The following is a 13,416-nucleotide window of genomic DNA, read 5'->3' as shown; positions in this document are numbered from 1 at the left end:
GCCTCTTCATCTGCTTCCTTAGTCTCCTACCAGTTCAGTTGCTCAGTCCTGTCCGACTCTGTGACCCCATGGACTGCAGCATAGCATTGCCAGGCCTCCCTGTCCATCACCAGTTCTGCAAGCTTGCTCAAACTCATGTCCATCCAGTCGGTGATGCCATCCAACCATCTCATCCTCTGTCGTCCCCTTCTCGTGTCTTCAGTCTTTCTCAGCAGCAGGGTCTTTTCCACTGAGTCAGTTCTTTGCATCAGGTGGCCAAAGTATTGGAGCTTCAGTATCAGTCAATGAATATTCAGGACTGATTTCCTTTAGGATGCACTGGTTGGATCTCCTTGAAGTCCAAGGGACTCAAGAGTCTTCTGAACACCACAGTTCAAAAGCATCAGTTCCTCCATCTCTCACATCTGAACATGACTACTGGGAAAACCATAGTTTTGACCAGCTGGACCTTCGTTGGCAAATGTCTCTGTTTTTTAATCTGCTCTCTAGGTTGGTCATAGCTTTTCTCTCAAGGAGCCAAGTGTCTTTTAATTTCATGGCTACAGTCACCATCTGCAGTGATTTTGGAGCCCAAGAAAATAGTCTTATCACTGTTCCATTGTTTCCCATCTATTTGCCATGAAGTGATGATCTTACGTTTTTGAAAGTTCAGTTTTAACCCAGCTTTTTCACTGTCCTTTCATCAAGAAGCTCTTTAGTTCCTCTTTGAGTTCTGCCGTAAGGGTTGTGTCATCTTCGTATCTGAGGTTATTGAAATTTCTCTGGGCAATCTTGATTCCAGCTTGTGCTTCATCCAGCCTGCATTTTGCATGATGTACTCTGCATATAAGTTAAACAAGCAGGGTGACAATATACAGCCTTGATATACTCCTTTCCCAGTTTGGAACCAGTCTGTTGTTCCATGTCTGGTTCTAGCTGTTGCTTCTTGGCCTGCATACAGATTTCTCAGGAGGCAGGTCAGATTGTCTGGTATTCCCATCTTGTGAAGAATTTTCAAGTTTGTTGTGATCCACACTGACAAAGGCTTTGGCATAGTTAATGAAGCAGAAATAGATGTTTTTTTGGAACTCTTTTGCTTTTACAATGATCCAGTGAATGTTGACAGTTTGATCTCTGGTTCCTCCGCCTTTTCTAAATCCAGCTTGAACATCTGGAAGTTCTTGGTTCATGTACTGTTGAAGCCTACCTTGAAGAATTTTGAGCATTACTTTGCTAGCGTGTGAGATGAGTGCAACTGTACAGTAGTTTGTACATTCTTTGGCATTACCTTTTTCTGGGATTGGAATGAAAACTGCCATCTTTGCCCATCTTTGCATGAAATGTTCCCTTGGTATCTCTAATTTTTTTGAAGAGATCTCTAGTCTTTCCCATTCCGTTGTTTACCTCTATATCTTTGCACTGATCACTCAGGTTTTCTTATCTCTCCTTGCTATTCTTTGGAACTCCACATTCTGATGGATATATCTTTCCTTTTCTCCTTTGCCTTTGTCTTCTCGTCTTTTCTCAGCTATTTGTAAGGCCTCCTCAGACAACCATTTTCCCTTTTTGCATTTCTTTTTCTTGGAGATGGTCTTGATCACTCAAAAAACAGTTTGTCCCTAAAATCACCTTTCTTGGATCCTACTTATTTTCCTTATCAAGCAGAATAAATTTTGGTAAATTAATGTTTTAGCTGACTTATTTTTCCTTAACAATCTGACCTTTACCCCATGACCCTTCCAACTTCATGGAAAATTACTTTTTCAGGGTTCTTTCTCTAAATTATTGCCAAATACAGTGATTCTTTCAGTCTTGAGAATTTAAGATGTTACCTAGCTCCTTAAAATTTCACTGCAATTATAACTGACTTGTATTGTTGTATGGCAGAAACCAATAGAATATTGTAAAAAAAAAAAAGTGTCACCTCTGTATCCTCCATTGTATTTGCTCATTCATCCTTTTTGTGGTCACACCTTTTACCATCTTTCCTCAGATTTTCTTATGTGGCAGCATTGTACATTATCAGGGATTTAACTTTTATCTTCATTTAAAAGAGTTCCAAATTTATCTATTGAACAAATATTTGTTGAGTCCAGGCTCTGTGCCCTTTGAGGTTGAGGGAACAGCAGTGGAAAGATCTTGAGGTAGGAAAAAAATCTGACTCACTGGAGGAGCTGACAGAGGCTATTGTGACGAGCTGGTTGGAGATGAGAGAATGTGGGGAGCAGAGGGAAGTGGCAAGAGTCAGTCTTTTAAGGATAGTCCCATCCTTTTTCTCAAGCCACCAATCCACCATATCCGGTATCTTTACAAGAATACCAAAGGAAATCCTTGGTGCTACTGATTACTTCTCTCCCAAAATCACATTTCTCACTTCTGAAGTTCTGTTAAAAATACAACGCTTCACTAATAAAAATAATAGCTACTTTAATACAGCAGGTGTGTGTTGTGTATTCTTGTAAGCACTTTCTTTGTGTATGGGGCCTTTTTTTTATTTGTTAAAAAAAAACCAACAACAAAGAACAGCTGGAATTATGTTTTAAAGAAAGCTTTGTGAGTACCAAAGCTTTACATAATAGTTGTGTGTGTGCTCTTTTGTGTCTGACTCTCTGTGACCCCACAGACTGTAGCCCACCAGGCTTCTCTATCCATGGGATTTTCCTGGCAAGAATACTGGAGTGGGTTGCCATTTCCTCCTGCAGGGGATCTTCCTGACCCAGGGATTGAACTCACATTGAACTCACATCTGCATTGGCAAGCAGATTCTTTACCACTGAGTCATCTGGGAATCCCTTTTCCAAGACTCTTTTAACCCTGATAATTGGGGTTCCAGATATGTTTGTATTGTTGTTATTGGTATCCTTGAACTGATTGAAATTCCTAGCAATATATTTTGCTCCTACTTGATAAATGCTGTGCTAATATAACTGATGACCTTAAGGAGAAGAGGGATAAATCAGGTCTTTGAGGAAATGTCTCATAAGACAAGGCCCAGGGCTACCTCAGGTTGGCTTTTGTTTTGTTCAGTTCAGTTCAGTTCAGTCACTCAGTCGTGTCCGACTCTTTGCGACCCCATGAATCACAGCACACCAGGCCTCCCTGTCCATCACCAATTCCCGGAGTTCACTCAGACTCGCGTCCATTGAGTCAGTGATGCCACCCAGCCATCTCATCCTCTGTTGTCCCCTTCTCCTCCTGCCCCCAATCCCTCCCAGCATCAGAGTCTTTTCCAATGAGTCAACTCTTCGCATGAGGTGGCCAAAGTACTGGAGTTTCAGCTTCAGCATCATTCCTTCCAAAAGAAATCCCAGGGCTGATCTTCAGAATGGACTGGTTAGTGCTATATAAAACTGTTATTCAGACTTTTAAGTGCTTAGTTAATAATTCTAAACTGGCTAAATTTGCAAACTCCTGCTGTTAATAATAAATATTTTGGTAAAATATTAGTAACATTCAAGACAGAATCTTATGATAAAAGTATTTTGGAACCTTTATCATTGATAGGCCAGATTGTCTTCCCTACTTTGAATGTCTTTTCAAAATATTTGATAGAATTCATCAGTGAAGCTACAAAAACAGGCTAGGGCTTTCATTTATGGGAATATTTTAGATTAATATTTCAGTTCCTTTACTTGTTACAGATCTGTTCAGATTTTCTCTTTTTCATGAGGAAGTCCATGACTTTTTCCTGGCTGAGTTGTTGTCAGGAAAAAGAGTTCTTATTCTTGGGCCCTGCTATTGTCCCAGTCCGTAAATGCTCCTCCTGCTGATTTCCCAACTCTGTTTAATTGGGGTTTCTGTTACTAATTTTTTACACTTCCCCCTTTTGACCAAGATCTTTCCCTGAAAGCATGGCAGATCAACAGTCAAGTTTTCCCTGAAAGTCTGTTAGATGTTCTTTAAGACCACAAACAGACTGATCCCTTTTCACTTTAACTATTTTTAAAAATAAGACCTGTTGTTTTGAATTTGTATCTAAGAATTTCATGGATTTACTACTGCATGCAGGAGATAAGAAAATGTTTAATTCATAACCTTTATATTAACCATTATAGTAAAATAATAAAACTCACCCAAAAACCAAGTTGCTTTTCCTTGAATGAATCCTGCTTTAGTAGAACAGTGGAAGAAAAAGAAAAACAAAATTAATGGTATGTAGTCTAATTTGTAAATGAATAAATATTGAAATAATACACACTGTGGATGTATTTTGGCGGAGAGCATGAGAATCCATTCCAGTATTCTTGCTTGGAGAAACTCATGGACAGAGGAGCTTGGCGGGCTACAGTCCATAGGGTCACAAAGAGCCAGACATGACTGAAGCAACTTAGCATGCATGCATGCACGTGGATATATTTTAAGGCCATGTGTAGTTTTTTTAAAATTAATTTATTTGGCTGCACCTGGTCTTAGTTGCAGCCTATGGAATCTTTAGTTGTGGCATATGGGATCTAGTTCCCTGGCCAGGGATCGAACCCAGGCCCCCTGCTTTGGGACATGGAGTCTTAGCCACTGCACCACCAGGGAAGTCCTGAGGCCTTATGTAGTTTTAATTGTTCTGTTTGTTCTGTCTTCTTGTCTAAGACTATATAGTACATGATTCTCTTCAGTTTATCAAGTATTGTGAATGCTTTGGTTCAGATGTGTCAAATTAATAGTGAAATGAAAATATGCCCCTCAGAAAAAAAAGTCAAGTTTTCCAGTTTCAATGGTTTTTTTGACTGTCAGTACCAAGAAGGGTCTTTCCTGGGTGTAGTATCTCTTACTGGGGGAAAGTACACAGATTGGAGACATATTCAGGTCATATTTGAGGGAGAACTCTTAAGCACATTTTAACCTAATGTCCATATGTTATCAAGATACAGATATTGGAGATTATTTGAAGTATTATGTCATCATCCAAGGTTTGGCAACAAAATTCCAACCAGCCTGATCTGTATATCTTGGGAAAACTCTCTCATTAGGTGTCATCTGCTTCAATTCTGGAAAATCTTTGCTTTCAGGTCACCAGATGATAAGTAGTTTCAGTCAAGAGTTTAGTTGTTTCTTTGCTGTGTCATAGGAATTTAAAAGTCTGTTCGCTTGAATTTCATAACATAGAGGTTGGTCAATAGTACTTGAAAAGGCCTTCTCCGGTAAGATCTTCTGGAGGTATCTTTTTCAAAAGAAAAATCTCCAGGTTTTAAGGTGTGATGCTTAAGGTTTTTGTCTCCAGAGAGTGCCTGTGAAAAGATTGTTCTACCAAAGCATGGTTATTTTTGGTAGAAGCAATTAGGCCTTTGTGATATTGGAGTATCTCTCCTTTTATAAGCTGTGGGTCAAAAGAGGCAAGAGCCAAAGGCATTGGGCGTCTGGTGACTCTAAGCTTATTAGTTCCAGAAGGCATGGATCTGAGATTTAGAAGGATCAACAGCGGTGTGTTTGGTCAAGGGGTTTGTAGGGTCTCTACAAATTTTGTCAATTGAGTGTTAATAGGGCTGTTAGTGTATATTACTAAACAAGGGAAAGGAGGGTGGTTAATACAGTAAAAGTGTTGTGAAATGAACCAAATAGTGCAGACTTGTCAAAGTACCTGACCAGTGGGACTTCCCTGGTGGTCTAGTGGTTGAGACTGTGCTTCTACTACATGGGGCACAGGTTCTATCCCTGGTTGGGGAACTAAGAGCCCACATGCCACACAGAACAGCGAAGGGAAAAAAAGAAAAGAAAAAAGAAGTACTTGACCAGCAAAATGGGTTTCTCAACCATTGTGAAGTTTAAAACAAGTTCTCCAGGTTGGAATACTTTTTTCAGAACTACTTTAGCCGTAGAAGAGGCGATAGCCCATCTCAAGAGAAGGCTCCAGTTCAGCACGAAAACACATGGACCACGACAAAAACATATTTATATCCATGAGATGAAAGAAATTATATGAAATCCATTAGCCAGACCTTAAATGGTCCATTAAACAACTTAAAATGTCTGGGAACAATATGGACAAGAATCCCTGGGTTGTATTTCAGACAAGTGGAACAAGTGAGATAGGCACTTTTTGTGGCCTTGTTGGTGTTTCCGCACCAATATTGACTGATAAATGCCAGCATTTTGTCAGTAGACTAATGGTTTAGTGCATGTATGATTGCTAGCCTTGGAAATTTTTAGAGTCTTCGGTAGGATTAGTTTGTTATTTGGTCAAAACTAGAGGTTTCTTTCCTTATTAAACCAATGCTTGTTGAATTTTAAATCTTGTTTTTCCTTTTCTTTGCAGCCAATCATCAGGCTTCTCTAGTTAGTTTTTCTGTTATCATTTGGGGAAATATCCCTTTGAACCAAGTTAGAGGTTTGATTGCTATTGGTTCCTTTAAGAGCACCATTCCTTGTGGAAATGTCAGCAAGATGGGTTCCCTTTCTTAGCTTCCAGAAAGTCAAGTTTAGAATGCTTCAGAAGCTGAATAGTAGGTAAAGTGGCAGGTAAAAGTATTGTATCTGATAATTCCTGAAACTAGGGGTCATTTTAAATTTGATTTTTGCTGGAAATACAGAAGTTGCTTCCCAACATTCCTAAATCCTAAAAGTGCTTTAAAAGTATGTATTCTATCAGTGTAAGTATTGACATTTTTGCCATTGGCTAATGTGCAAGTCCATGTAAGAGTGTTCAATTCAACCTGTTGGGCTAAAGTAGTCATGGATAAAGACGCTGCCTCAACAACATCAAAAGGAGTTACAGTTTCATACCCAGCACCTTGCCTCTGTCACCTTTCTTTTTTCACTGTACACTGTTTAATATAGCAAATACAGAAAATTAAGAAAATAGAGAAGATATGAAAAGCACTATTAACAATCTAAATTTAATGGACATATGTTCTCATAGTCAATGAACCGAAAATCCACAATCTTCTCAAAAATACATAAAACATTTACAGAAAACTGGCCATTGTTGCCTTTTAAGTAAGAACCGTCATGGAACCATGAGATGTCAATGCTACCTAAAGGTATTTTCTGCAGATCATCATGGGGAGTGTGGAGATGACCTGTCAGAAATAAGTTATGGTGAGGGTGAAGGCTTTGCCAGTGGTGGAGGAGAGAAGAATAACAGGGTTAAAGTTAGTACAAAGTAACAAATGTGTGAGGAGCAATTAACCAGTGGATTTCAAAGGAGGTGGCTCAGTTGACTGAAAAATGTTGAATGTGATGAGAATTGAGGAGTACTGTTACTGTATGGGGTATAAAAGTGGATAAAGAGGATCCCACAATTATTTTCTCAGTGACCTTAACCAAAGGCTGTAATGGTTCTAAGGCAAGGAGGGATATTCCCATACCACAGGGCTCTGTTTCTGGTTATAAGATCTTATGAGTTAACCCTGTGTTTTGGGGTGAGTACCCCAAGGACATTCCCTTCCTTTTTATACACAAAAGGGAAAAGGCGAATCTGATCACTGGGATGCCGAAAGGGCGGAGGGCTAATCAAACTCTTCTTTAAGGACTTAAAAGCTATGTTGTTCGATTCTTGTCATAAAATTGGATCAGGATAGACGTGCTTTAGTGAAACATACAGAAGTTTGGCGGTAAGAGAGAAATTTAGAATCCAGTTTCAGCAGTAACCAGCTAACCTGAGGGAAAAACCTCACAATTGGTGCTTGTTTGGGAGTCTGGGAAACGTAGGACATCATGAAGTCTACCTGGGTAGGTGTAGTCCTTATTCCGGTATCTGATGTCTTAAATATCAAACCTGGGTTTGGGCAAACTGCAGTTTTTCCTTGGTGACCTTATGTCCTTTTGAGGCTGAAAGCTTTAGCAAGTGGATTCTGCCTTCCTGTGAGGAGGCTTGAGAAGGAGAGCAAAGAAGCAAATCATTAACATATCGCAACAAAGTGGAACCTCTAGGGAAATTATATCATCCAGAATGGCCTTCAGGATTTGTGAGAAATAAGGACTCTCAGTTAAACTCCTGAGGCATTAGTGTCAGGCGACTTGGTTTACTTCCCAGGTGAAGACAAAGTGGTATTGACTAGCTTAATCAATCAGCATTGATAAAGAATTTTCTCAAGAATTCACTATAAAATCAGTTACAGTTGGTGGGAACGGGTATTAGTAATGTGCAAGGAGATCCAACCAGTCTATTCTGAAGGAGGTCAGCCCTGGGATTTCTTTGGAAGGAATGATGCTGAAGCTGAAACTCCAGTACTTTGTCCACCTCATGCGAAGAGTTGCCTCAGTGGAAAAGACTCTGATGCTGGGAGGGATTGGGGGCAGGAGGAGAAGGGGACGACAGAGGATGAGATGGCTGGATGGCATCACTGACTTGATGGATGTGAGTCTGAGTGAACTCTGGGAGTTGGTGATGGACAGGGAGGCCTGGCATGCTGTGATTCATGGGGTCGCAAAGAGTCGGACACAACTGAACGACTGAACTGAAGGGTTAACCCATCTGAATGCAGAGTTCCAAAGAATAGCAAGGAGAGATAAGAAAGCCTTCCTCAGTGATCAATGCAAAGAAATAGAGGAAAACAATAGCATGGGAAAGTCTAGAGATCTCTTCAAGAAAATTAGAGATACCAAGGGAACATTTCATACAAAGATGGGCACAGTAGAGGACAGAAAAGGTATGGACCAAACAAGCAGAAGATATTAAGGAGAGGTGGCAAGAATACACAGAACTTTACAAAACAGATCTTAATGACTTGGATAATCACGATGATGTGATCGTTCACCTAGAACCAGACATCCTGGAGTGTGAAGTCAAGTGAGCCTTAGGAAGCATCATGACAAACAAAGCTAGTGGAGGCGATGGAATTCCAGTTGAGCTATTTCAAATCCTGAAGGATGATGCTGTGAAAGTGCTGCATTCAATATACCAGCAAATTTGGAAAACTCAGCAGTGGCCACAGGACTGGAAAAGGTCAGTTTTCATTCCAATCCCAAAGAAAGGCAATACCAAAGAATGTTCAAACTACTACACAATTGCACTCATTTCACACACCAGCAAGATAATGCTCAAAATCCTTCAAGGTAGGGTTCAACAGTTTGTGAACCGAGAACTTCCAAATGTTCAAGCTGGATTTAGAAAAGGCAGACAACCAGAGATCAAACTGCCAACATCTGTTGGATCATCAAAACAGCAAGAGAGTTCCAGAAAAACATCTATTTCTGCTTTCTTGACTATGCTAAAGCCTTTGTGTGGATCACAGCAAACTGGAAAATTCTTCATGAGATGGGAATACCAGATCACTTGACCTTCCTCCTGAGAAACTTATATACAGATCAAGAAGCAATGGTTAGAACTGGACATGGAACTGGTTCCAAACTGGAAAAGGAGTACATCAAGGCTGTGTATTGCCACCCTCCTTATTTAACTTATATACAGACTATATCATGTGAAATGCCAGGCTGGATGAAGAACAAGCTGGAGTTAAGATTGCTGGGAGAAATATCAATAACCTCAGATATGCAGATGACACCCCCCTTATGGCATAAAGCCAAGAGGAACTAAAGAGCCTCTTGATGAAGGTAAAAGAGGAGAGTGAAAAAGCTGGCTTAAAACTGAACTTTCAATAAACTAAGATCATGGCAACCGGTCCCATCACTTCATGGCAAATAGATGTGGAAACAATGGAAACAGTGACAGACTTTATTTTCTTGGGCTCCCAAATCACTGCAGATGGTGACCTCAGCCATGAAATTAAAAGACACTTGCTCCTTGAAAGAAAAGCTATGACCAACCTGCTGCTGCTGCTGCTAAGTCGCTTCAGTCGTGTCCGACTCTGTGTGATCCCATAGACAGCAGCCCACCAGGCTCCACCATCCCTGGGATTCTCCAGGCAAGAACACTGGAGTGGGTTGCCATTTCCTTCTCCAATGCATGAAAGTGAAAAGTGAAAGTGAAGTCACTGAGTCATGTCCAACTCTCAGCGACCCCATGGACTGCAGCCCACCAGGCTCCTCCATCCATGGGATTTCCAGGCAAAAGTACTGGAGTAGGGTGCCATTGCCTTCTCCGATGACCAACCTAGACAGCATATTAAAAAACAGAGACATTATTTTGCCAACAAAGGTCCACCTAGTCAAAGGTATGGTTTTTCCAGTAGTCATGTTTGGATGTGAGAGTTGGAGTGCTGAAGAATTGATGCTTTTGAACTGTGGTGTTGGAGAAGGCTTTTAAGAGTCCCTTGGACAGCAATATCAAACTGTTAAATCCTAAAGGAAAGCAGTCCTGAATATTCATTGGAAGGACTGATGCTGAACCTGAAGTTCCAATACACTGGCCACCTGATGCGAAAAAACTGGCTCATTCGAAAAGACCCTGATGCTGGGAAAGACTGAAGATAGGAGGAGAAAGGGATGATGGGATGAGATGGTTCGATGGCTTCACTGGCTTAATGGACATGAGTTTGAGCAAGCTCTGGGAGATGGTGAAGGACAGGGAAGCCTGGTGTGCTGCAGTCCACTGGGTTGCAAAGAGTCGGATGTGACTGAGTGAACAACAACAAAAGGTTAAGAACAACAGGTGTAAAGGGATAACGATGTCGCTTATTGCTTGCATGTTCTGGACAGACCTCTACCCTCAGCCCTTAGGTTTTCTCACCAGTAAATGGGAGTGTTAGGTAGCTCAGTGGTAAAGAATCCACCTGCCAATGCAGGAGACATGGGATCTATTCCTTGTCAGGAAGATATCCTGGAGTGGGAAATGGCAACCCACTCCAGTATTCTTGCCTGGGAAATCCCATGGACAGAGGAGCCTGGTGAGCTACAGTCCATGGAATTGCAAAGAATCTGACACAGCTTAGTGACTAGACAATAAACAAATGGGAGTGTTACAGAGACTTGCACAAACGAAGGCCTTGAGTCTTGTAATTTTCTCTTAATGGTCTCTGTGCATTGAAGGGCTTCTTTACTTATAGAGTATTAATTAATTCTGTGAGGAGATTTTGATGGATCTATTTGAATCTGGATGGGAGGTGTGCAGTGAATTTTGCCAATTTCGGCTGGAGATTTTGTCCATAAGGAGGATGGTAGCTCCTAATTCAATAGGGACAAATGAACAGTGTTTCCAGAATCACTTCTAGTGCCATGAGAGATGGAGATGCCATAGAATCATTTAATTCATCTGGTTGGCTGCTTTGATGACTCAAATTCTAGAATTATTTCCCCCTTTTGGGAGCAAGAAATTCTGCCTATGATACTTCTCTAAGTTTCAGCCTAATAAATGAACACAGGAGGAGGAACTATGGAGGAAAGGATGTGTATGTTTCAAAGGGCCTAAATGAGGGAAATCAGTTCAGAAATAAGAATCTCTTGCAACTCAAGAGATCTCCCTGATAGAATTCAAAGCAGGGGCTGCTTTATTGTAGTGGGGTTGAGCACTGAGAGTGTGACTCCAATGTCAGTTAGGACTGGAAGAGATTCATCCCCAACCTGGAGAAGTGTTTCTCCAAGCCAGTTCTGAGGGAGAATTGAGAAGAGCCCCTGTAGTTCCTTGGATCCCCAACACTGAGAATTGGGAGAATGTTGGAAAGGCCAGTTAGAAGGCGGAAGGCACCAGAAGTGCTTGACTCTATAGTTATCTTCTCCAGTGGCATAGCTCTTTGCAATAGTAGTAGAAACTAGGAGGGTTTTGGTTTCGTTTAGGGACCTTCAGTTGCTGGAGTTGAAGATTAAGAATTTTGGCAGTCTTCCCTTGAGGTGACTCATCTAGAGATCAAGAGAGTTAGTTTGCTAGATTGATTAAATCTAGTTAATGTGGACATAATTTGGCATTTCATTCTGGCCTCTTTTACTTGAAAGGTGCTGGTTCAGCCCATTAATAGAGTTAAAACCCACCTGGGTGGAATCAACATCTGAAGAAAAACCAGAATTTTCTTTAAAAGTAATCTGAAGTCAATTACAACAGTCATGAACAGTTTCATCAGATTTTTCTGTGCAAGTCTGAATTCTGTTCCAATCAACAGGCTTTGGAAATGTCCTAGGAACTGCTCAATGAAGAATCTTAGCGATTGCCCATGCCTGATAATGTAACAAGGTAGTGGGCTGGTTTCCTGTTTGTAATCCTAGAAACCTTTCAGTTTTCATCTACTAGTGGCCTGGCCTTCATTGACAAGCATGTAAACTAGCTGATACAAGTCAAGAAACCAGGTTGGTTAGTTTGAATGACTATAGTAAAATCCTCAGCAAATCTGTGATAGTGTTTGGTTACTTTGGGAAAATCTTTGACTATGGCTCATGGTTCAGCGTTAGTCCAGGGAATGTAAGCAATTAAGGGTTTAGCCTCTGGATTCTCATCTGGCTTAGTTTTAAAAGGATAAATTCTGATAAGTTCAGAGGAAGAGGGAGTGGAGAGAATTTCAGAGAAAAAGAGAAGTTCAGAGAAAGAATTGGTTTGGAGGAACTGAGGGCAGCAAAGAAAGGGGGAAGAAGGCACTGGAGGTGGAGCCGGAGACAAAGAAGACGAGGAAGAAGAGCCTGAGTGTTTTAGAACCATTTTTTTTCTTAATTATTTGTTTATTCTTCTCAGTTAATGTTGAAATCTTATTTTGTAGAGAGGCAATTTTAGATTCAGAAACCTCAAAATAACAATACAAATAATCACTCTACTCAGTTCTGGAAATTTTAGAGCTATTGTAATGTAATTTGTTTATAAGACTTCCCTAGTGGTCCAATGGGTAAGTCTCTATGGTCTCAATGCGGGGACCAGGGTTCAATCCCTGGTGAAGGAAGTAGAACCCACAGGCTGCAACTAAAGATCCTTCGTGCCACAACTAAAACATATACAGTGCAGCAACTAAGACCTGGCTCAGTCAAATAAATAAATATTAAAAACAAAACAAGAAAGAAAATTAAGTTTGGCTTTCAAAACTTTCCCATGATGGCTATTGATATTCTAGTTTTTATTTTTTGGCTTCACTGTTCACCTTGCAGGATCTTAGTTTCCTGACCAGAGATCTAATCTGGCTATGTAATAAGAGTACTAACAACTAGACTGCCAGGGAGTCCCCATTATTTTAAATTGCTTTTGGTCAGGTCGGTCAGAAATATGCATAAGAAATGACAATGGTTTTTAAACATGAAATTAGCCAGAGTTCCTCTCTAGGGTGGGGTATCCTCAAAATACTTAGATAACTGGAGTACCATTTCTCAGAAGTTTTTCTCCATAGTAAAAGAATAATTAAATTTTTTAAAATTATATATGTATTTATTGAAGTAAAGTTGATTCAGTTCAGTTCAGTTCAGTTCAGTCGCTCAGTCGTGTCCAACTCTTTTCGACCCCATGAATCGCAGCACGCCAGGCCTCCCTGTCCATCACCAGCTCCCGGAGTTCACTCAGACTCATGTCCATCAAGTCATCCAGCCATCTCATCCTCTGTCGTCCCCTTCTCCTCCTGCCCCCAATCCCTCCCGGCATCAGATTCTTTTCCAACGAGTCAACTCTTCGCATGAGGTGGCCAAAGTACTGGAGTTTCAGCT

This window comes from Ovis aries, chromosome 2 (assembly GCF_016772045.2).
Source record: "Ovis aries strain OAR_USU_Benz2616 breed Rambouillet chromosome 2, ARS-UI_Ramb_v3.0, whole genome shotgun sequence".
Lineage (NCBI taxonomy): Eukaryota > Metazoa > Chordata > Mammalia > Artiodactyla > Bovidae > Ovis > Ovis aries.
The sequence above is the reverse complement of the archived record's forward strand: the minus strand, read 5'-3'. Positions refer to the sequence as shown.